Source organism: Hoplias malabaricus, chromosome 8 (assembly GCF_029633855.1).
Source record: "Hoplias malabaricus isolate fHopMal1 chromosome 8, fHopMal1.hap1, whole genome shotgun sequence".
NCBI classification, from domain to species: domain Eukaryota; kingdom Metazoa; phylum Chordata; class Actinopteri; order Characiformes; family Erythrinidae; genus Hoplias; species Hoplias malabaricus.
The window spans coordinates 11235756-11259686 of NC_089807.1; the positions used below are offsets into that span (position 1 = coordinate 11235756).

Consider the following 23931-nt stretch of genomic DNA (forward strand, 5'->3'; position numbering starts at 1 on the left):
CAAGATTATCACGAACAATGTGTTAATGCCTCGACCACTGCTTTAAAAAAAAAAAAAAGAACATAGGATATCACCTACAGATACGTCTATGTTGTGCTCAGCGTTTAAAACTAAATGATTGTTCCACAAGTTGTGGAAGAAAAAGAAACCCTCAGTGTATTTAATTGATTTAAAATGAATTCCCGACACATCTTCAGAACTTCAGAAGATAACAGATTTCAGTGGAGGCTAACTTTCCCCTCAATTACTGCATTTCATAGCAAAGCACAAAACAGGAGAAGCATATTAAATTGCACAGAAGATGATAATTTATCATTTCTTTATTAAAATGTAATGCAGCAGAATTAACTTTGAATGAAATTATATTTGCATGGTATTACTGGACTCATCTGTGTAAATGGTTGGAAATCCCTGAAGGGACAGGGGCTCGTGCTGAATAAAGAGCACTCTTTACTTCTGAGCGTCTACACAGATCAACTTCTTATGGACAGTGTAATACACGTAGACCACATTCTCCCACACGAAGTCTTGTACTTTAAATGTTCCTGTATTAGAGACATTTCCACATAAGTTTCCTCCTGCTCTCTCTTTCTATTGCATTAATTCCTAATGGACAAAAGTGGTGAGGTCAGCTAATGTGTGACATATGGACCATGCTGATTGATGTAACCTATTGATAATACAAGGCCTGTAACATATATTTACACTACAGTCCTTTGGCTTAAAAGCTAGACATTATATCTTAAAAGCCAGGCATTAACATATGATGTGGCCAATTGATGAAAGTGTTTTTGTTTCTATTTTAAGCTGCGAAAAGAGTCCTTTCAAGAAAAGAAAGAAAAGTGTTAAAAAAAAAGTATATTTAATAGAGCGTACCCTGAGAGCTTCTTATTCTTAACATATCAGCAACAGTGCACATTTACCTCCTCAAAATCAGAGGATGATTATTTAGTAGCAACATGAAAATCAATGGAAACGGAATTAATTAACGGGACCTGGGAAAACTGACCCTTTGGATCAATCAAATTATTCTGAGGTTGTATTACTCAATGCACAATGTACAACAGTGCAACCAAGCTGAGCTATTCTTATATGATAGAAGTATGTAACATATGCTTGGACCCCTCAGAGGCTTTTGGCTATTTACAGGTATTCACTTATTCACTTATTTATATTACATACCGCTATACCGGCTCTGGCACTTTGATTACACTGGATCATATAGCAGTTTTGTGAAATAATATGTAATACAAAGCTCACTTGAGAGTGTTTTCAATGAATCAAGTGCACACTGAGGCATGGCAGTAACAAATGCATTTTAACCAGTTCGGTACATAAAGGCATCATTAACATAAGGGTGCAAAAAGGAAAATCTGATACCTCTCAGCAAGTGACAAATGCACTGACACATGCGCACATACACACATCCATGCACAATGATCAGTACACCTTACCATATGTTTCTATTTTGAATGTCAGTGTTTGATCCGGCGCCATGTGCTTAAGCTGCGGAGCTGTTTCACTTTGGAGAAAGAGAGAGGGAGAGAAAGAAAAGCAAAGAGTATGGAGAGGGAAGATAAAATATGTGATGCTGATTGGCTTGGATAGCTTCAGTGGCAGTGGTGTGCTCTCTGGTTTGGGCGCTCTGTCAGATTGGGGCGAGGCAGTAGTTAGGAGTGACATGGAGGACACAGACAGGGCATTATTGCGATATCAACTTTACTTTAGCTCCCCTCCGCTCTGGCGGGCTTCTGGAGGCAGTGTGTGTGACCCAGGGGAGGGGCGTTCAATGTCGTCTGCCGCCTCGACACGAGTTGATGGCCTCCAATTGAGAGCAGATGCAGACATATCATTTGAATAAAGAAATATCTCTGATCTATGGTATTATCTTGACAAGACAGCGGATAATCAGCCGCCCCGAGCTTGGCCATTACTGAACTCCTTTGTTTTACTTTTCACCACAAATCAAGCCCTGCCTCTCCCCTGACAGCTGCAATTTCACATTCTTCCCTTTTTTATCCCCTCATTCCTTCTTAAGAACAAAAATACAGCACACAGATACAATAATGGAAGGACGAGGCAGGTCTCGTGAATTTAATTCAAAACACAACGTTGAATATCGGCGCAGTGGTGACAAAAATCTTGGTTCTCTGCGATTGAAATTAAACACGTTTTACTTCAACTTTAATGATTAACTTGTAACTTTTTTTTTTTAGTAAAAAATGACAATGAAACTAGAAATGGTACAGTATTATTATTATTATTAGGTGAGTCATTTTGAACCATTCTTATTGGTCAATTGAGAATTATTTTGACACGATATAAAGTGCATCTGTTGTTTTTTAAACAATAAAAATTACATTAAAAAAAATAATAATAAAACACACATTAATTAAATGGTTATAATTAACAAGTTGTCTGGTCATTTATTGATTATACTGAGGCTGATCAAATACCTCAGGGTAAGCATCTTTCCTGCACTGTCCTAGACCTCCCCATAAAACTTTACCACACTTATTAAATGGGGGCCTTTATATGTGGAATGTGCAGATTCCTCTAGGTACTGACCATTTTTCCTTGGGCGTCAGACCTCACACTGCTGCCCTCTGGCTCTCTGCTCTCGAAGCAGCTCTGCAGGCTTACACACCTCATCTGCGGCACAGAGCATCCAGCCTTTTACATGACACTTACATTCACATTAGCACTGCTCCCTGGTCCACCTGCTGATTATGCTGCTCTGCTGGAATATGTGGAGCTGCGGTCTCCAGTGACAGGAACTACCCCACATATGCTATAGGAGATGCAGAAATAGGCATCCCTGTATGTGGTCTGAAAACGTGTGTGTTTGGGTGTGAGACTCTGTGTGTGTGTGTGTCTCAGAGGAGAGTTGTGCTCTGATCCACTTGGCATGGCACAGAAACCACTGTTCATTTCTGGTGGATGCTCATTTCTCTCTCTCTCTCTCTCTCTCTCTCTCTCTCTCTCTCTCTCTCTCTCTCTCATACACACACACATTCACACACTCACACTTTGAAACAAACACACACACACACACAAATAAATAGAACACACACACCCAGAGAACTCCTGGGTAGAGTGAGCGCTACAACAATCACCTCATCCGCCTGCAAGAACTCTCCGGCTCCCTCCCCTTTAAGCCGCCAAAAGTTAAATCTATATTTAATGGGCTTCGAGTTAGGGACAACAAAAAGTTTTACCAACTCTCTGCTGGCTCGGCTGTGCATTGTTTTTTTCTTGTTTTTTTTTTCCCTGCCTTTTCTGCTCTGCGCTCTGTTTTCTCCCTTTGCTTTCTTTCATTTGCTTCTCTCACGCTCTTTTCATCTCCATCTGTTCCAGGATGCTCACACTCCGCACCTACCCCCAGTGTCTTGTCATTTTTTTTCTTTCATTTTCTCTCTCTCTCTCTCTCTTACTTTCTCTCTCTCTCTCACTCTCTTTTTTATGCAGCGGGGCTGGAAATGTTTGAACTCGACGGCTGCTTAAGATGTCACAGAAACGGAATATGAATGACTCCCCGTACCCCCCATCTGTCTTAATGCACACCCTGCTTATGGCTGCTCCCATACATAAATAATATAACAATACAAAAGGAGAGGAGTGTGGAGGAGGCCGTCTGTGGAGCCACATGAAAGACATGGGGAGAGTCTCGTGGGGGGCTCGGCGAGACTCGCTATAAACTTCCACCAAATACAGTGCCAGATTACTCCAATAAAGCACTGCGACATACCACCACCGCCCCCCACACACCCCTCGCCTCATCCATAATGATAACACACATTCTGCTTATTACTCATATCTGCAAATCTGCAACTTAGTCTCACATTCTGGCGACGGAGATGAAGCCTAACTCTGACACACTCTCCCCCCTGGGCCGACCACTGTGTGATACGCCCCTGTTGTGGCACGAGCAGATGGCTTGGCTTACTCATTTGCTTGGAGCTGTGCCTGGTTTGGCCGTATCAGTCTCCCTGACCACAGGGGACATGGTCAGTGTCTGACCTCTGACTGGGAAACACACCTCGCTAAATAGCAAGCATCACATCACATAAGTCAAGCTTATTTGTTGTACCCCTCATTACAGGCAGGTGTGGACTGAGAAGCGAGATAAAGCTCAGGAACCACAGCAAACAATTTTCACACTGATGGTGATAGGAATCAGATATCTGAAGCATTTAATGCCTTTTTACAGCCATTTAAGCATTAATGGTTTCTAAGAGTGTATATTTTATATATGTCATATTGTGATATTTTTTACATTCATAAGTCGACAATGCGATAACACCACACTTGTCTATAAACGCAATGCAGTCTACTGTCATCCCACTGAGGTCAATGAGGTCCAGTGTATGAGTCTTGGATGGGCTCAAGGTTTCTTCCTAATGCATTTATAGAGTCTTCAGTGTAACATTCACATTCTATCGGCTTAAAAGCCTGGACATTTAAAGGAACACTAGGTAGTGTTCTTACATTGAAAGTACAGCTTCAAAATTATTGTGATGATTCAGTGACCTGTAAAAAGGAAATCAGAGCCTCTGGCACTACTCTGGGCTCAGCCCTGCAGAAACAGCACTATGTAACTTTTGCTGGAAGGTAGAAACCCACCCTCCACCCACACCTCCCTTCTGCTTCCACCTTGCTTTCAGGACACTGCAGTAAAAGTGAATTACACTCTGCCACTGTATGGGAGCCCAAAAACAAACATAACTAATCTTACCTAGTGTACCTTTAAGAACATATGCACAGCTGCTTTTTGACAATGAAATGGATAGGAAAAAGAATGTATTCATTTTACTGTGGAGTAAACCACGCAAGCTATGGGTCTGTCCCAAAACCTAGTGAGCTCTCTGTCATCACTGTCTAACTATTTTGTCTTGATCATCAGTTTTAACACTGCCTACATACACAGCTGTATTTATGGAAGTAGTGACTACTACTGCAGCTCACTAGGAAATTAAAATGCAACGCATAAACAGAGGACAACTGACAGTAAGCATAGAACCCACCCATTGCCAAACCACTTTGATTGTGAGAACGCAGCTTTGTTTGCAAGCCGCAGGCTGGGATTTGTTCAGAAGTTTGATGAGTATAGGTGCTAATCCCTTAAACTGATGCTTGTTAGGCAGGAAGAGTGTAACGCTTGCATTTCTAATTTGAAGTGTAGCCACAGCCTTTGATAGTGTCAGTTGTTGCAGACAGTGAAATTCACATGGAGCATTGCACTGACTCGCTATTTATCATCTCTCTCCCTCCCTCCCTCTCGCCCTCCCTTCTTTTCACAGTGTTTTTATGAAGTCTGCATATGTATTAAGAGGGATTTTGTTGTCCCCAGACACCAATTTGCATAAAGTGCAAGCCATCATTGGTTCAAGAGAAGCAAATTACTTCCCTGACAAGATCACCCCTCCCCCTTTTTTATTTATTAATTTTTAACACAGCCCAGGCTGGGGTTGTTAAGAGCACTTAGCCAGATATGCAAAATATCACATTTCCCTAACCAGCGTGATCAATGAGGAGAGGACGGAGAGAGGGAGAGCGAGGGTGCAGGAGAAAGGAGAGAAAGAAATTATTGAATTAAGTGCTAGGCCAATCATTTAACAATTCCCTGAGCTGCGGTGTGTGAGAAGGCTCTTTCTTAAGCCCGTGCTTCAGGAACCTGGAGTAATCATGTAAAACAGTGTAGGCCCATGCTCCGCCATCCACTGAGTCACTGTAAAGCCACCTCCCTACAGGCAGAGAATTAACAGCAAGATGCACGTACTCCCTACTGAATACTCACACACTGTGCTTACACATCACACATCACTGTGCACTATATATATATATATCAGCATACAGTAGCCTGAGCAGTGGCTTTGGAACACTGATACAGGGCTGTAATCCTATATCTCTTCATCTCTGCTTTTCTTACAGGTACACCCCACCACCCCCCCACCGTATCCAGCCCTGCCACGTCTACTGCAGCACACCAAACAGCAGGGTGAGAAGTTGAGTTTAGAGTGCTTCATGGGTTCAAGTGCTGAAACATGTCAATCATTTTAGATCAAAAGTGCCCAAAACAGTATTTGTGAAGTTTCACAGGTCAAAATATTATACATGTGGAGAGACCAATTTTAAAAGTACACCTTCAGTCATCAATTAAACCCCTAAAATCGGGCTGATGTAGACAATGGAATTGTGCAGTTAAAAAAAAAAAACTTGAAGTGGTTTCAGTGAATATTGATTTACTGTTTTTCTACTGAACATTTTAGATCAGAGGTCTTCAAATTCAGACCTTTGATCCAGGTTCCTGGCTGGGACTTTACAATGGCAGGCTGGTATGATTATACCTGGTAAGTCAGGTGCATCAGAACTGGCAGCCATTTTAAAATCATGGCCTATAACCTGGATTTACATTATTTAACTGAATCACCAATTGAAATTGAAATTGAAATGTTCTAAGGTTCTTCTATGAGATCTCTGCAAAAAAAAAAAAAAAAAAAAAAGATTTCCATGTTGGACCAAAATTATGAACTAACAAGGCGAAAAATGTTCGTTATCAGCCCGTATATAGATTTATGCTGCTTTTCAAAAGTTGGAGAAAAATTTGCACAGTCTTCACATTTCCCTTAGACAACATACAGAGATGCAAACCAGTCAGGAGCAGACAGACCAGGTCATGCAGACAGAATTGACAAGTTAAAGTTACTACTTTGTTCTAGAAGTGCTGAGCTGTCCCATGACGTGTGGGCAGCTGTCTGACAATGCGTGGCAGTTGGATTCACATGCCGCAGAAGAATCATGCAAGCCCCCATCATTCGAGGACGGTAGCTCTTGTCCGTTATAGAAGACTGAATTTGAAACCACTAGCATAGAGCAGGGGAAAAATAGATCATTTCACAGAGAGTACCAGGCAACATTTGGCATCTGCTCACAGAGGTTTTCCTCAGAGTAAACACAGACAAACTGCTTATGGAATTACGCAATGACCAAAAATGTTGAAAGTTTTCTCCGAGATATTCCACTTAGCTCCTTCATTTGCACTGACGTTTAACTCAGAGGCACTTTGCACCTGAACTTGTAATGGAGTTGCTCACGAAATAGCTGTCTACAAGTCTACAAGTAATTAAAAATGAGAGCCCTTTCCACTGTCATACTTAGAACCAGCACAATCCGGCGGGCCGTGACCCTGCCTGTAACACCCCAGACTTGTAAAGGAGTGAAAAATAACTCTGGGAGAGCATTCATTTTTACCACATTAGCTTTTGATGAAGCTGTTGATAGACCTGAAATGAAAATGTCCTCTTTCTCGTCTTGTCTGTCAGCACGCTTGATGTAATGTTATTTGATATTAATGCAATTCACTAAGTAAGATCCAGGGTCCATTGTAGTTCAAATGTTATTCTTCTTCTTTGTCATGTCTGTGAACAATACTTGGTCATTGTGGTTAACTCTAATAAGATTAAAGTACTTCGACGGAGGATGGTGTAATTCATTTCTTCATTAGGAGGCGGAGAGCTCACACGGCCGCATGCTAATTCAATCAGCGCACTTTGAGAGGAAAGCAGACAACTCTGGAAAATGGGAAAGAAGAGATTCTTCTCGCATAGAGATGATCTGTGTGTTCTATTCTCTGCCATAAACAACAGGCCCTTAAGTACGAAGTGTCCAAAAGTGCTTCTTCGTTACACTCTTGTACACGAGTGCCATGTTGGCAGGCCGTGCATACATTGTAAGGTGAAATATGAGTGAAGTCTATTTCTGTTTCCATCATACCCTCCAGATCGTTGAGGATTATATGCCATTACGTCCACACGTTTGATTTGATCGCCAGCAAAAACACAGCAGCAGTCTGGTTCTAATAATAATTAGTGTTCCCACATGATGGCAAGTGATGGCGCTTTCATCTTTACGGCCACAGGAGCAAAGGACCGAGCTGGAGGTTTAAGACCGCTTCAATGTTTTCCTATTATGTTACACTCCAGCACCACACCAGGCTTTGTGTAACGTGCCCAGTCTAGACTATTAAAACTAAGCTCCCCATCACAGCGCATTTTGCCGCAGACACCCAGAAATAAGCTCCTTAAATAAGCACATGAACTTTGCCTTGTCATTTTTGACACTGATGCCTCATTTTCTGAGGCCAAGAAAGGAGAGAAAAAGCCAGTGGAAAGTCAGTGTTTGCTTGCAGTCTTCCATGAACACAGCCCAGTCTCCTCCAGCTCCAACCACCTTAAAGTTCACGTGTCCAGGAACACTACTGAGAACACAACGCTGCGGAGCTTGTGGCCACTGTGAAGTTTAGAACATGACACCGTGCTACGTGATGAGACATGTCAACAAAAGTCTACAAAAACACACAGAAACATGCTCACCGTTCAGCTATGTATCATGTCTCTACCAGAGTAGGTGCGTATCAAACCCTGGATGAGAAAGCACCAAGTTTGAATATGTCGAAACACTGAAATGGCCCAGAAAAATAGAGGAACATTATCAAACCCGGTATCATTAATAATGAAGTGACTTCTGAATGTCCCAAGAACAATGGCATTGTGTGTGGAAGAGAAGACAAATTTCTTCTTTATTCTTTCTGCGAAACTCTTCTATCTATTAATTACATTCATATCTTCATTCATTATTTTATTGTATTTCTCCCCTTTTTTTATACAGCTAATGTGATTTTTAATCAGAGAAGTTCCACAATCTAATCCTGAATATTATTAAAGCTTTAATAATTGTGAACAAAAAAACTCCTTTAATCTGACGTGGACTGATTGCCAAAAATCTGTTGTAAAACAAGGACGATAACAATCAAGGCCGAGCAAGTTCTGCAGCTTGCTACTGGATCTTCTTATAACTTCTCCTAGTCAGACTGTGAACAGAACATAGCTCTGAGGCAGATGGACCTAGATTTTGTTATTCCTACTGAAAAACCAGAGCAAAAGTTTTAATGGTAATAAATTAAGCATAAAAGAATAAGGAGCCGTGATAACACTTGCGACAATGCGAGATAAGGTTTTCGTGATAATTCTAAAGGCCTCTACTGCTTAAAAACATCACAACGTTCTCTGGTTCACCGCAGCCGATTACAAAAAGGCCTGCATCTGAAAACAGTGCCGAAGGGATCGTGAGCAACCCCGAAGACTTTGCTCTTCGTCAGTGTCTGCTTTTTCCCAGGATTCACTAATGACAGTGGCTCCAGTGAGTCATCTCTGGGAATGATGATCAAAGCCAAATTAAGTCTGACTTTTATGCAAAATGTAATATGTAAGCCTCCAGCAATGTCTTCCCTATTGATTTTTTTTTCTCTCTCTCCCTCTCTCGCTTTCTGTTTCACTCCATTTTTATCCAACTACAATACGCGGTGTGAAATTTGAAGAAAGAGGTTTTTCTCCACTGCAGCATCCAGAGCTATGCCTGTTTGCATTTAGAATCAATTTCAAATGTAAGTGGTCATGTTACTAAAATAAACGGTGCTTTTTCTATTCTGTAGATTTGACATAGGCAGGAGAGAGGGAGTAATACGTGTCATGAAACTGCTCATAAATCGTGTCTCATACAGAAATAAATCTACTGCTACTCGCAATAAAGACACATCTGTAAGTCTCTTCATTCTGCGTGGACTAGTGTTAAGGCCAAGGCTCGGATGAATGAGATTACACTGCTGTCGGGGCCTGGAGGACTCTGAGAAGTGCTGCCATCACTACTTTTGCTCAAGCCAGTTTTTTATCATCATTGGTTTGCAGTCAACTGAATTGTCCTGAGTAAACAATGCTTTTAATTGAGTATAGTGGAGCGATACAAATTTAGTAAAGAATTTTGCAGAGCCTGGAAAAGTAATAAGATAAAGTAAGGCAAAGTTACAGAAAAAAAAAATGCTTTAATGCCCGACTACTTTTTTTTTCCCTGGACTCAGTGAAGTGAAAGGTAATCAAGTATCTGGAAGACTTCTGTACAGTACATATTGCAAGGCTGACTTCACCACATTCACCTGGAGTCTAAACAAAGCTCCAGCACCTGCACATTCAACCTGCACATCTGTCCTCTGTTCTCAGTGTGAATACTAAAACTCCCTGGACATACAGTGTGTGTGCGCTATGTGTGTGTGTGTGTGTGTGTGTGTGTTATGTGTGTGTAAGAAGTAGAAAGGTGACACATTCTACAGAGTCACATTAGGCTGCAGAGATATCGTCACCTTTCCAGGCTTTTTTCCAATATTGCCAAATCTGTGTGTTCCTAGTCCTCCAGTGCTCTTTTGACAGACTGCCTGTAAAAATCACCGCCTGCACCTGTACATATGTGGCATAAAAACCTTTTTCCCGTCCTCAAAAGCACTACCATTTTCAAAGAGCCAGGCTCTGCGGATAGATGACGGTGACAAACCTTTAATTTCCCTTGACGAGCTGTCGACAGCCTCCTCATGGAGGACAGGTGACTTTTCTGAAGGTTATTTACGTAATTGTTTATTTATCTTTTCCTTTTTGCATGCAGACAGACCCCCCACTATCACCACCACCACCACACAGTCTCTCCATCTTCGTTTCTCCTCACAGTCTCTCCTTTTTTGTGGTAAGGTCTCTTCACCTAGCCTTGGCTTTTAATGAATTTTTTTTAATTTTCTATTGCCATTCACTCTGTAACCCAGTTACTTAAAAAACATTCATCCTAAGACCACAGGTATAAGAAAAGTACATTTTCAATAAAGCTGTGATATTGGCTGGACAAGGTCAATATCTTAGGTAAATAAAAGCCTTAATAGGATAAGTATGAGTTATCCTAATTACAAACACAATGTAAATTATTCATTACAAATATATAAATATATAAATCAATAGAAACCTGCTTAGATGGACACTAGTGAACTACATATTTGGCCTTCACTAATTTCATACCAGAAATACTTTACCTTCACCTCGTACTTTCACCCTTGTTACTCTTTAAAGACACTTTCAGCACAGAGAACCGTTCTGTTCATCAAATAATATAACACAAAATCTGAAAGGTTAAAAGTCACAAATCTATATATATATAGTGAATTTTGAAGAGGTAAAAAGGCTGAACGACACCTCAGAGATTACAGGAAGGTGGTCGTCATTTTGCCATTAGGTGGCGAGACACCCCAGGTGTGTGTGGTGTCAGAGTGAAAGTGTGTGAGTGTGTGTGAGAGTGTGTGAGATTGTGTAAAGGGATGTAATACAGTAAATCACGTTTGTCAGAAATCATGCTGACAGCTTCAGATGCTGAGAGCGTCTGAGCCGGCGGAGGAGCCATTTTGTGGCGCGGCGTTCTGTAGCCACATGCATAATGCGTGTTTAATGTGATTTGCCCAGGTTTATCTGGGCCGGGCTGTGCCTGATTATGGCCTGTGTGCCGCGGCGTAATGTTAAAGATGCCTTTTTATTACTGACCGTTCTTACAGAGCCCTGTTTCATAAGCCCCTCTTTGCATCCCCACCAACCGCCTTAAGTACTTTGAAGAGCCTGAGAGCACACTTCACAAATTTCCACTTAGGGAGCATATCAAGTGTCAAAAAAAAAAAAAAAAAAAAAAAAAAAAAAATTTCAAGTTTCCCATTCCACAGCCTGTATTTTTTCTTCTTCTTCATCCCCCCCCTCTCCACGAAAAGCCGTCCAACTTTGCGCTAGGTTCTGCTAATACACTTTCAAAGCATGTTCCCCTTAAGATTAATCATATGAACTTCCACAAATCAGCACTCCACTCCTCTGAAAAGTTTAGAGGCGATGCTTGTCCAGGCTCTTTTTTTTTTTTATTTTTTTTTTAGGTGAGGCGAAGCTAGAGTAGAGCGGATCTCTATTTCAATTCAAACCACTCGACCCCTCCGTTTAGAAAATACTATGCACATCAGCAGAATCAGAAACAGTCCTGTGTGTGTGCACACAATCGCATATATGTGTGTGTGTGTGTGTGTGTGTGAGGGAGGGAGAAAGAGAATGAGAGTGAGAGAGTGTATGGATGTGTTATCATCTAAAGAAGTTTGGCTGCTGAGCTGTTCATTTATGCAGAAGTTTCTGTCTCCTCGGAGCACCACCGGGTCTCTGTGCTGGCCCCCTTTTCCTTTTCCCCCTCTCTCCCCTCGTTCTCCCTCTCCTCCACTTTTTAATTCTTCCTTTTTTCTTCAGCTTCCCCTTTTCCTCACACATACAGGAGCATCAGCTTGCACAGGCGGCACCAAGTGTGATGAGGGACTCAAGTAATACAAGCATCTGCTCAGGGTTTTTTTTTTGTGTTCAAAAGATTCAATTAAAAAATAATTACCAAAAGATTAGTAGTAGTCGAACATGACTGTACTGTTTGAATTGATGTTTCCTTTTCATCTGGTTTAATAATAGAATGCTTTCATAATTAAGAAGGAAAAAAAGAGAGGGAGAGGAGACTGCCTTGGTACACCCTGAATAAAAGTTTGTTTGATGTGCTGAAAAATTAAATATTTTTTTGATCTAACAAATTAATTTTTTCCTCCCTTCTCCTTTTTTTTCCCAAGCAGGAGATAAAGACAATTTAATTTAGATACCAATGGCTAGAACAAACCATTCCCTGAGCTTTGGTCAACGAACAAGCTATAAAACCAAAACCCAGAACAATTAATTGCCATGGTGTTCATCTACAGTGTGGTGTGAGGAACGTAGGAACGTGATAGCGCATATATGGGCCGTAATGATATCGGGACGAGAGGGAGACAGCGAGAGAGAGACAGAGAGAGAGAGAGAGAGAGAGAATATCCCATGGAATTCTTTTAAATTACCTTCTCTGTGGTGGCTCTCTCTCTCTCTCCGTGAGGCTAATGCACAGCTTACAAATCCCGCACGTGTATGCAAACACAGCGGGAATCTCCCGCACCGCCGTAATTATGCTGCCATTTTAATCTCTGCCAGCCTTATGTAAGATTACACACGCTGGAGCTCCAATCGCTCGCTCCCAATGACCATATTCACGCAGGCCGACTTGGGCCTGTCTCTGAGGCTTTGTTATTTCCATGCTCCACAGAACAGCATAGCATGGACCGCTAGCCTCTCTCTTTCCCGCTCTCTCTTTCTCTGTCTGTAATGCTCACTCTCCCACTACTAACCCCCCCCCCCCTCCTACCACCACTTTCCACACACACACACATACACACACACACACAACCCTTTAATCCACACTGTAGCTAGGCCTGTCAGAATCCCCCACTACCTGTCACACTGCTGACCACTTCATCGGCTCTCACACAGCCACACAGGCCTGCTGCTGCTTGACCAGACTTTGACCTCGGCTGTGTCCAGGTGGGAGTCTTCAGAAACAGAGAGAGAGAGAGAGAGAGAGAGAGAGAGAGAGGTAAAACCTTGCAAGTGTCGACCTGTACTTAGCAGCACATAGCAATCTAATTAGTAAACTCTGTCACACACTCTAAACATGCACACCACTTGCTAACAATGGGCAGGCCGAATAATGTACACAAAGGGGCCTTCCCAGACTGGACATGAGGGGGAAGGGATCTGTATTTCTGTTTGAAAAGGGAAGTGAAATAAATGTAAAGCACTGTAGACACACGGCACACAGAGGGCTGTGTCATGCACAGAATTAACTTGATTCAAATGTTATTCATTTTATAAAACGTAATAAATAAATAACAATAACGATTTACACAAAAATGTACAGACCTGTGCAAAAGTCAGAGACCATTAGTCCATTACATTCTTTTCTACTCAGAAAGACAGGGGCCCCAAGAAGTAACGAATAACACAGTTGCCGTTCTTGTTTCGAAGACTTGTTTTCAGCTTTTTTTTAAAGAAATCTGCAGGGACATCAATGATAGTGAGCTCTGTGGTGGCCAGGTCTCTTCTTTGTAACTGCTTCTTGACACCTACACATCCTTACAGACCCACAGCACTGAGTCACCCTCTTAGATGTGAATCAAGAGTGGAGGATCCTGATGTTTTATCTCTGTGGTATGTGTTGTTTATATGATAATGAGGGTTTAGTGGTCTACCAGGTCTTGAGCTAGTGGCGTATTTGCAATGTGTAGTTTAATAAATCCATTTTTTCACCCCCTTTAATTTCCCCCAAAAGCAAATAGATGACCTCTTGGGGAATGGATATCTGGCTATTTTGGCAGAACATTAACTAAATGAAATGTGCACCTGTATAATAACCTGTACCTTGCACAGTGCTGTACACGTAATTTAATCTATGAAATTCAGAGTGTTACTGTTTTCAGCTTACCTTCAGTGCTTAAAGCTTTGATTAGACTGTAGCTCATTGTAACAGTCTTGTCCTGACCACTTACTGACACCATGTCCTTCAGCTTATCTTCCTGTGCATCACACCCATCCTGTTACTGCCATTCCTGCAACCTGAGAAAACAACACAAACAGTCACATCAGAGCAAGTTCATTCAGGTAAATAACAGCAAAAACAGCAACAGGACTCTCACAAGATTTCACTCTAAAATCACAGCTACTATTACATTGGTAACTTAACATTAAACTTTAGCATTAACTTAGAATTACACATTTCTCCACTGATCAGCCCCAGAAGAGCACTTCAAGATTCAACCTGACCTGCGCTATTATTTATCACCATTATCTAATTACTGAAGAAAAGGGAAAAAAACTTCTTTGGATGTTAATTATGTCTGACAAATTTAATTTGAAGAACAAAAAAAGTAAAAAGGGGTTTTTGATTGAATAAAAATGTTCTTTATCTCTGAACCCTGTGCCTTTGTCTGGTTTGACTCTCCCTGAATATTCAAGAAATGAATGTTGGCGCAGAGGGAAGAAAAGATATTAATTAAGAGTAAATTCTGCATTGACTCAGACTTGTACATAAGACAAAAGGTTAAGTAAATGCCAGGGCTGCTATGTCACTTCAAACAATGAGTATTAGCTTTGGAATCATTAATGTCTGCTGAGAAAACACAGTCAAATTGGAGTCTTGATTGCCAGAAAATGTGAGGCCAGGGCTGTTTCATTTCAATCTATAGCTAAATTAGCCTCGGACGGCGGGTTGAAAACACACAATTAACTGAGCTAGGTGGGGCATAGGGGAACAGGACCTCTAATGTGCTGCTAGATTGAGATTGAGCTGAACTCCCGAAACAGAATCTTCTCATTGGCCTAACAAATCAAAGCTGAGTGTCCCTGACTCTCGGTCCCGCTGCTACCCGCCTAAATACGCAGTCCTGGCGGACAGGTGCTCCAGCCTCACGCTCATGATGCATACACACAGTCAGATACACAGCAATCAAGACTTCTGACAGAAGACATGATACTGTTAAATAAAGAGGACTGTACACATGGAGTTTCCTTCACCAAAGAAATCTGAATTGAAGGCAGGGAGCCAGTGAAACTTGTCCTGAAACTGTAGTGGGACATGGCAGTGAAGGCACTGAATTTAACATTCTTTAAAAGGTCCAACTCCTGTGATGTGAGGAGCACACCAGTGGTACTTTAGTACTTTTTTCCCAAGAGCCCATATTTTTTCAAGAACTTCAGCACTTTGTTTTCCATCTTAACTCCCGCTCATCATCTAAATGTTTCCACCAATTAACATTCGGCAAAACAATGTGGGTATTATCTCTGTCTCTCTGACAAAGAGAGATGCGCATAAGCACACAAATAAGGACAGATAAAAATAAATAAATTCAGGAGGCAGTGGAAACCTAGGCCTCTTTGTAGCGGGAGAAATTGCAGAAGCATTTGAGCTGCAGCGAGGTAGCGTTTCAGAGCATATGGCGTTTTAATTCCTGTTTGTCTCGACTGGGTAACTCCGGCCTGCCGAATCCCCAGCTCCATCCAGGGAAATATCTGAAGAAGTGAAATACTTAAGAACAAAGGACTTCAATTTCCTCTGTAATGGGATTTTTATTCCCCATATTTTCCACAGAATTATGAAACTGAGAATTCCTGATTCACTGATTTATTTCCCTTAGCCATCTTTCTCCCCTCGCACGGCGCCTCTGTTGCATTCGGAGAATTAACAGACAATCTAAAAACATCTCCTTCACCTCCAAGCAGCTCCATCAATAAAGCACACAAATAACCCAACATTTCACTTCTGACACCCAACACGAGAGGAATCCTGAGCGCGTGCGGGATGTTCATTTTTAATCACGAGTCGGCTTTGTGCCTGTTGACAGCTAGTGAAGTATGACTAATAAGTCCGGTGTTGCCGCTTTCCCGCTGAGGTGGAATGGTCTCGGCAGACGCACAGCCCTGTACATCATAATAAAATTCATTGCAGGGTGGCTAATAATCTCACTGTTTTTCACTTTGGTGGCAATCATGGCTACTGCAACGAGCCATGATTCACCAATTAATAGGCCATATTTCTGCAGCCCGCTCCTCTAAATGGACAGTGTCAACAGAGCTAGTGAAGGCTGCAGTGAATTGATTGCACTAAGTTTTACACAGCGCTTCTCTCACCGTGTAATAAGAGAGCAATATACAAGCTCACCTAATTATTATGTTATTACATATTTATACACTGACACCAAATGCTTTTTATGTTAGATGTAACACCAATGGTGAACCACAGTTATGTTTACAATAGCAATATCCAACCTGATAATTGTCTTTAATTATTAACCTTAAGCAGCCACATGTATTAACAAAAATAATAAATAAAAAATGTATATAATATATAAAATATATATACAATTATAAATCTAGGGTTAACATCCCGGGACTCTGGGGTATTTGATGATGAAGTGTTGCATTTACTGTAATTATTTACTCCAGTGTTGGGATGTAATTTAACTCCATATTCAGTTTGAACTGTATCAGGCAGTTGACAGCAAAAATGAGGTAATGAAGTGAATGGCAGTGTGAGCGAGGGATGCTTTCAAACCTCTGTGGAGTTGGACAGAGATAGAAACAGCACCCACGAAGTAGTGGAGCACCTTGAAGAGGATGGTGGGAAGGGATGAGCGAGCAGTGTGTCCTCGTTACTGAGAGCCATGTCCCCCGCTGCTTTTTCAGCTGCTGTATGGCCCCCCTCATACACACACACAAACATATATCCCTACACTGGCACCCCCCACCCCCTTTACACACTGACACACAATGGGATACGACACAAACCCTCTGCTACAGTTTAGAGTGGGGGGGGGGGGGGTGTTAGAGAGAGAGAGAGAGAGAGGACACATGCTAGCAGGGCAAATCCAGCTCCATTATGAATAAACACATTCTAGTTCTGCCCAAGAACTCTGTGTTCTTTTGCATGGTGTAGCTCTGCTGGTTACCTATAGGGAAAAGCCACTACTGTTCGACTCTTTAGAAAAACAAACAAAAGGCAGACTATTGTTTATTCTGCCCGCACTCACATTACATCACGGCATCAATTACAGTATTTTGGCTATTACTGCCAGCATTGTCCGCCTCTAATGTGACAGCTGTTCTCAGTTTTGCTTTAAATGCCTGTAGGTTAAGTACTGTGTTTTGGATAATGGGAACAATACGAAAGTGGAAACCCCTTGGGGTCCTCCGTGCTGCCGGGCATTCTCAGAGGCTGCCTGGAAATAATGCGCACAAGAAGAGAAAAGATACAAAGCATGGAAAATAAATATAAATAAATAAATAAATAAATAAATAAAAATTTAAGGGGGGGGGGGGGGGGCAAGAAATATTGGACAGTGAAGAGTTGACCCCTGATCTCCTCGGAACACATGTGTCTCTGATCTGCCCAGAATTTGAAGAAAAAACGAGGTCCTGAACCCTAATCCTTAGACACATAACAAAGCACACTTTGCAGCTGCCATGCACAACTATCAGCTCAGAGGCCCGACAGAGTCCCAAGACAATGCCTCCTCTATCAGCCCCAGGACAAATATCTAGACAGCAATATTTTCTGCTTCAATGCTTGCACTGCACGCAACTCCTGAGCGTGTGTTTGAGTGTGTGCGCAAGTGTGTGTTTGTGTGTGTTGGAGAGAGACAGAGAGAGATGAGAGTGTTTGCTGAGTGACTATTTTAATTTAGTACCTGATGTAAATCTAAATGAAGTGACATCAGGGCATGAGATGGACACGACCCAATCACCAGCACTATCTTCCATATTGCATGCCCTCGCTGTGAGTAACCTTAGCAACACCACAGTCAGCATGGAATTGTAAAACCACTGTTTTGTGCACTTGATCATATGAGGAACGGTGTCTATTGCACATACAGGATACAGACCTGAATAAACGTTATTATTTCTGTATTTACTTATACTGGGTGTTTATATTAATGAAATAATTAGTCATTTAGTTTGCTCCTTGTTGGCTTTTAAATAAGATCTGTTTTCAAGTTCATCCGAGGTCCCTCCAGTGAAAACCACGTTTTTCCACATTGTTAACATGTCTGTTTATTTGCTAACAAAATGTATCACGAGAAAAGTGCTAATACTTAATACGATAGTTGCGGTGAGTTCAGACAGAAAGGTTTCTTACATCATAAACGTAAGTAACCAATATCATCTTGCAAAGCGGAGCTGTTCAGCTGCAAGCAAGTGGTAGAGGCACAGTTGGAGACAGAGGTGGCTTCTAATTGCATATTTATTGATCTATACATACTGAATGAAGGCAAAGGAGATTTACATCTAAACCACTTTTAAGGCATTAGTTTTTTTTTTTTCGTTTTCTAGAAATAACTTCTACAAATGTCATTTTGATGAACAGAGATGGGGTTTTAAAGGTTTAATCAATGACCAGAGGATGACTTTAACAAAATCAATATAAAAGCTTACATCCTTCATATTGATAAACGGTTGAACCAAAGTTGATTTGAAGGGTTAATTCAAAGAAGTATTAACTGACGTTAAATCTTGCTACGTTTTAGGTGAAAAAACACTTCATGGAACTGGCTTCTCACTCACGCTGAGGACGTGCTCAACATGGGGGTGCTCTTCAGTGCTATGTATCAAAGAGATTCTGTCTCATTGTTCTTTGCATTGTTTCATTCACGGTGAATAGAATAAAACCAGTTACACCACTTCTCAGCACACTCAGGTGACAAACCACTATTTCAGTGAAGCAGTGACCTAAAATCTGAATTAAATATAGTTAATAGCATCAGGTCTTTCCGAATAAGATAACAGTTAATTACACTTGTAATTAGAGGTGAATTACTATTAAAACATGCTCTTTTATTATGGTAAAAGGGTTCATTTACGTTCTCTCTTTTAAGGTGGAACATTATGTTTGAGGGGGAAAAACGGCCGTTGTTTACACGTGGCTGAAGTTTAACTTGTAAGTTTTTATACACTGTTTGAGCTACCACAGAAACTCACATGTAACTCAAGTTGTTTAGTTGTGTTGTACTTTTGATCTGTTTATTACCATGCTGTCAGTCGTCCCCTGAATTAGGAGATATTTCCTCCTTAAAAAAAATAAATGAATATTACCCACCTATGGAGCAGGAATAGAGCAAAATCAGCATCTTGTTTCGTGCTTTTCAACATTTAGAGCTCTCTCTGAAACTCCAGATGCCTTTTCGCTGGCGTGAGCAGAAAGAGAGAAAGCCTAGCATACCAGACAGAGACATAAGCATTTACTGACACCGGGACTTCATAAACACATTTTGAGGTTTCGACCACGCAAACAGATCTGTGCAACAATCAACTGCTACCTTTATACACACTTATTTTCTTAATTCTGCGCTTTATAGTGTGTAAAGTGTGTGTTGGATGAGTATAAAGGAATCCTATCTGATCTTATCTATCTGAGAGCTAGCAAATTATGAGGAAACATCTTCTGAATTTTATAAAAAGTGTTTTCTGAGTTGTTTATATCTTCCTACCAACTTCTATTATACCTATGCTTCGAGCTTTGTGGTTTCCTTCTCTTTTACTCAGCCCTGAGACATGTGTCAGAATTACTGTCTATGGTTACTAACAAAATACAATAGCAGATAGAGATTATATTGAAAACAAGTTGAAATTTTTTTCTATTTCGATCAGTCAGTTGGGTTTATATTTGTATGCATTCAAAGTTTAATTTAACACTAAAAAAGCTTGTAACTACACAGGATTTGTCCACAGACAATGGCTAGAGAAGCAGGTAGCAGGAAGTAGGCCAGACCCTGGCTGTGTGTTAATGAGAGCGGGTGTGCGCGGGCCGAAGGCTGGGGTGGGGGTAAAAGCCCCTGTCGAGAGCTTCGGCCCCTGGCTCTGGGCTAACTGCCCATCCATCACCAAACACTGGCCTACAGTCAGAGTCTACAGCAGGGAGGAGGACTGACCCACTGCAGGCCAGCCAGCCGCTCCACAACCACACCAACAACACACAAAACACAGCACTGCTGCAGGACCTGACCCTCAGCTGACCTTAACCAAGCCCACCACAGAGCACACGCACTGCGCCGTATTTATTTACACACAGGCCTTCTGCTTAATCAAGCTCTCTTTTGTCATTAATAACAGCCGGGATCTGAGGTAAATAAAACAGAAGAGTGAGCATTCAACAGCGGCTCAGGGCTCCTGCCTTTCTTTTGTTGCTGTCTGCTGTACTTTCATGTTGTTGTTTTTTTCAGAACTCTTTTTTTTGCACTGTATTCATGCGTAAATATATGTAGAATGCATTATGCATATATTATGTCTGGTACTTTTTTGCTATATTCACATTCAAACTTTATGGTTCCTCTGAAAACAAAACCTCATTTCTCCTGTTTGGAGTTTTTTTAATATGTCAGACGTACTACAGCGTGAGGCAAAAGTCAGAGGACACCCTTTTAATATGCGACATGACCATGTTCCCATTGGAAAAACATGTCCTTGATCCAATATGGTGGCTTTCAACAATGCGGCCATGTTAAAGACATAGCCTATAGGTCCACTCATCCATTACTTCCCGAGGTATTCACATAAAAGGGTGTCCTAATGAATGGACCAATAGAAATATTTGCTTATTGTCCTGTATATTCTGTCCATAAACTGTAGGGGGAAAAAAGAGAAAAAAACCTACTCATCCTGTATTTACTGAAGGGTTCTTGTGGGAGAAAGGAAACTCGGAACTGAAGTGTAGTGCGCAACAATGTTTGTGTTTATGTGTGTGTGTGTCAGAGAGAGAGAGATATAGAGAGAGTGAGAGAGAGAGAGAGAGAAAGAAGAAAGCATCAGAAGCACTGTGGAAGGGGTACAGGGATGGAGGAGATTTTAGAGCATATGGCAGGGGCTATGAGTCTCCACTCAGCGCTCTCTCTCTCTGCTGCAGTCCAAAACCACTGGAGCACGGCTGCTCATCATTGCCCCCACCCTCTCATACTCACACACACACGCACACACAGTTACTAATTGCATGTTGTGATTGTCAATCAAAAGCATACCCTCTTTTTCTCTTTATCCCCCTCTTTTGTTCATTCCTTCCCCCTCCTGGATTTCTAATCTTTCTGCTATAAAAATGGATCAGAAGAATGACTGTATAAAAGTTTCACCAGGCAGTGTTTCTTTGCTGCACACATATCTTACCTATCAATAACTTATTTGGACTATATTGTTTGGACGTTGAAGATAAGGCGGTGGTCAACCGCTGTAAACCTCTAGAGGACTGTGAATACATTTACTGGGCTGTGTAAAAGGCTTGTTCTTGGCTCTCTGTTCTATTTACAGATACATAAGTAAACAAAACATTACAACAAATCAAAAGCATGGCTGTAAATCAGGGTAATGTACAGCGATAATATTTGAAATGCCAAAACAAATGAGGATTATGTAGATGATTGGCTGTGTCAAAACAGAGAAACTCTAGATGAACACTTCACAGCTAATGGTGGGTTTCTGTAATCTTTCAAATGAAGCAGGTCTGGTGTTTTTTTGGAGGATGTATGTGTATAGGGACACTTAAAACGAGACAAATTCTGAGTCACTAATGGCTGAAAAGTGAGGAAATATATACTGACAACCAAAACATCACATCATAACAAAATCCTTCCTGTGCCATGGTGAGGTCTCACTGCTGTATCTATAGGACTCTACACAGTGTTAATGAATATACAGGCTTCAACTCCACACTCCTATAACTTAAGAATACCTCAGTGCTTTCCATAGCTTTCAAAATTACGGCATAATCACGGCTTTTTCTCAACTCACAAAAAAAAGTAATACCTAGAAAATATCCTGCCACTTTATATTTCACCAGAATAGTCAGCTTGCGTCTTACTGGGGTGATCAATGAGAATGTCTTGGGCTTTTGCTTTAGTTAGCCGTGGCTTCCATTGTACTGTTTGTACTCTATCATAGCAGGTATATGTAATAAAGCTCAATCCACTCCCCCACAAACCTACAATAGATTCATGAATCTGTAAACATTGCTCATATCAAAACTATGCTTAGAGTGAGGAGAAATCAATTTTGGCACTTCCCTGAAGCACCACTTCAAGTGTGTGCCTTTAGACACAACGCAGATCCCGATCTCTAAAGGTCAGAGAGTAATACTCTCCAGCTCAACTAAAGAGCTCCACAAACCTACACCTTAATTACTGACTATAGGATGAGGATTATGAGAGTAAATGGAATAAAAGATACAGGAAAATGTATATTATCACCCCACAATTTCATCTCATCATAGTGACGTACTCTAACAATACTTTCCCTGTGCTGAACTCTTGTAAACCAAGGCCATCCACAACCCACAGATCACAGTGATACAGAAATATCTGTAATTCATTACCTTTAACTGGTCTCTACATGCTTTGCCTACAAATGCATTCGAACTAATGACAAATGAAAGAAAGTATGTGCTGTTTAAATACAGGATCTTAGGTTGTGTCATTAAAGGGACCTTATTTAATATGATATTTCTCAGGTCACATGATATTTCTGTAGTAAAGCACTGCCACGTGTATTGATCATGTGTTGTCAAACCTGTTGATTTTGTATTTGTTTTTATTTTTACGTTCAGCAGTTTTCTCTCACTACGCTACCCAGCATGCAATACACAAATATGTCATTTGTAACAATTTAAATAACTCCTATTAATTCCCATGGTTTCCTATTATTTAAACCAGAAAATCTCATTCTACACAGACTGCTGCAGCACCACTGAAGGCTGCAAATGAACGTGAAGAAGCATGCCTCCAACAGAAGTAGTAATTGCTTAAATATTTCCTTTTGTGTCCACTTAATTTCAAAATTGTTTTACATCTGTGAAACTTCCAACCTTTTTAGTTGTAATTAACCAACAACCAGCCAAACTACAATAACTACGTTGAACAAGACTTTTCCTAAATACTGTAAAGTCCGTCCAACTTTGCAACGATGTAATTGTTTTGGAGGAATTCTGGTTCCTCTGGTTCCAATTGGTGGAACAGGGGCAGGCCAAACTCGTATTGGTAAATTTTCATTTATACATATGTTTAATTTCTGTTGATGTGTTTTGATATAAATAGCTCATAATGCACTGACAGAAAGTTCTAAATTAAGAATCGAGCACCAGGAAAAGTTCAAATCAAAACAATCAATCATGAAGATGTGTGTTTAGTTAACCCATGTGCTGGATGTCTATAAGATGATGAGTGGGGGTTATGTGAGCAATGAGAGAATATCCTGGGGCATTTTATTCAAGCCTGCACTGAGCACTCCGCCCGAAGCCTTTGCGCGCGTGTGGGTGCCATGTAAGCGGCCTGGCTGTTCCAGGGTCAGCTGAAATTTGCCTGGCAGCAATGGTGTGTGGGTTCGACTGCACTGCATATGTGCGCAGGTCTGATTGGAGGTCAGTGGTTAGAATCCTGGGTGAAGTACATGGCAGAGATCAGGCAGACGGCTGCTCTCGCTAACACGCAGTGCAGTGCCGGTAATGCGCACTGGCAGCTTCTGTCAGATCAGCCTACACACCTCGCACAAATTAGGAGCTATTTATCTAAAGCACTCTGCACTCAATGGAAATGATTACCAAGACGGTCAAAACCCATTTAGCCCCGCTGAATGGCACGTCTTCATTAAAGCAGGAAAAAACGAAACGACA

The 23931-nt window shown here is 41.2% G+C and overlaps 1 long non-coding RNA gene across 1 annotated transcript in view; it reads right to left on the reverse strand.

Moving 5' to 3' along the window:
* Nucleotides 1–904: 904 nt before the first annotated feature.
* The window catches only part of LOC136705850 (uncharacterized), a 243157-nt gene continuing 220130 nt past the window's right edge, over nt 905–23931 (reverse strand). Inside the window, exons 7-9 of the long non-coding RNA XR_010804092.1 lie at nt 14218–14348; nt 13189–13285; nt 905–1522 (exon numbers count right to left, since the gene is read on the reverse strand). This is a non-coding gene — a long non-coding RNA (uncharacterized lncRNA). The remainder of the gene's footprint in view (nt 1523–13188; nt 13286–14217; nt 14349–23931) is intronic.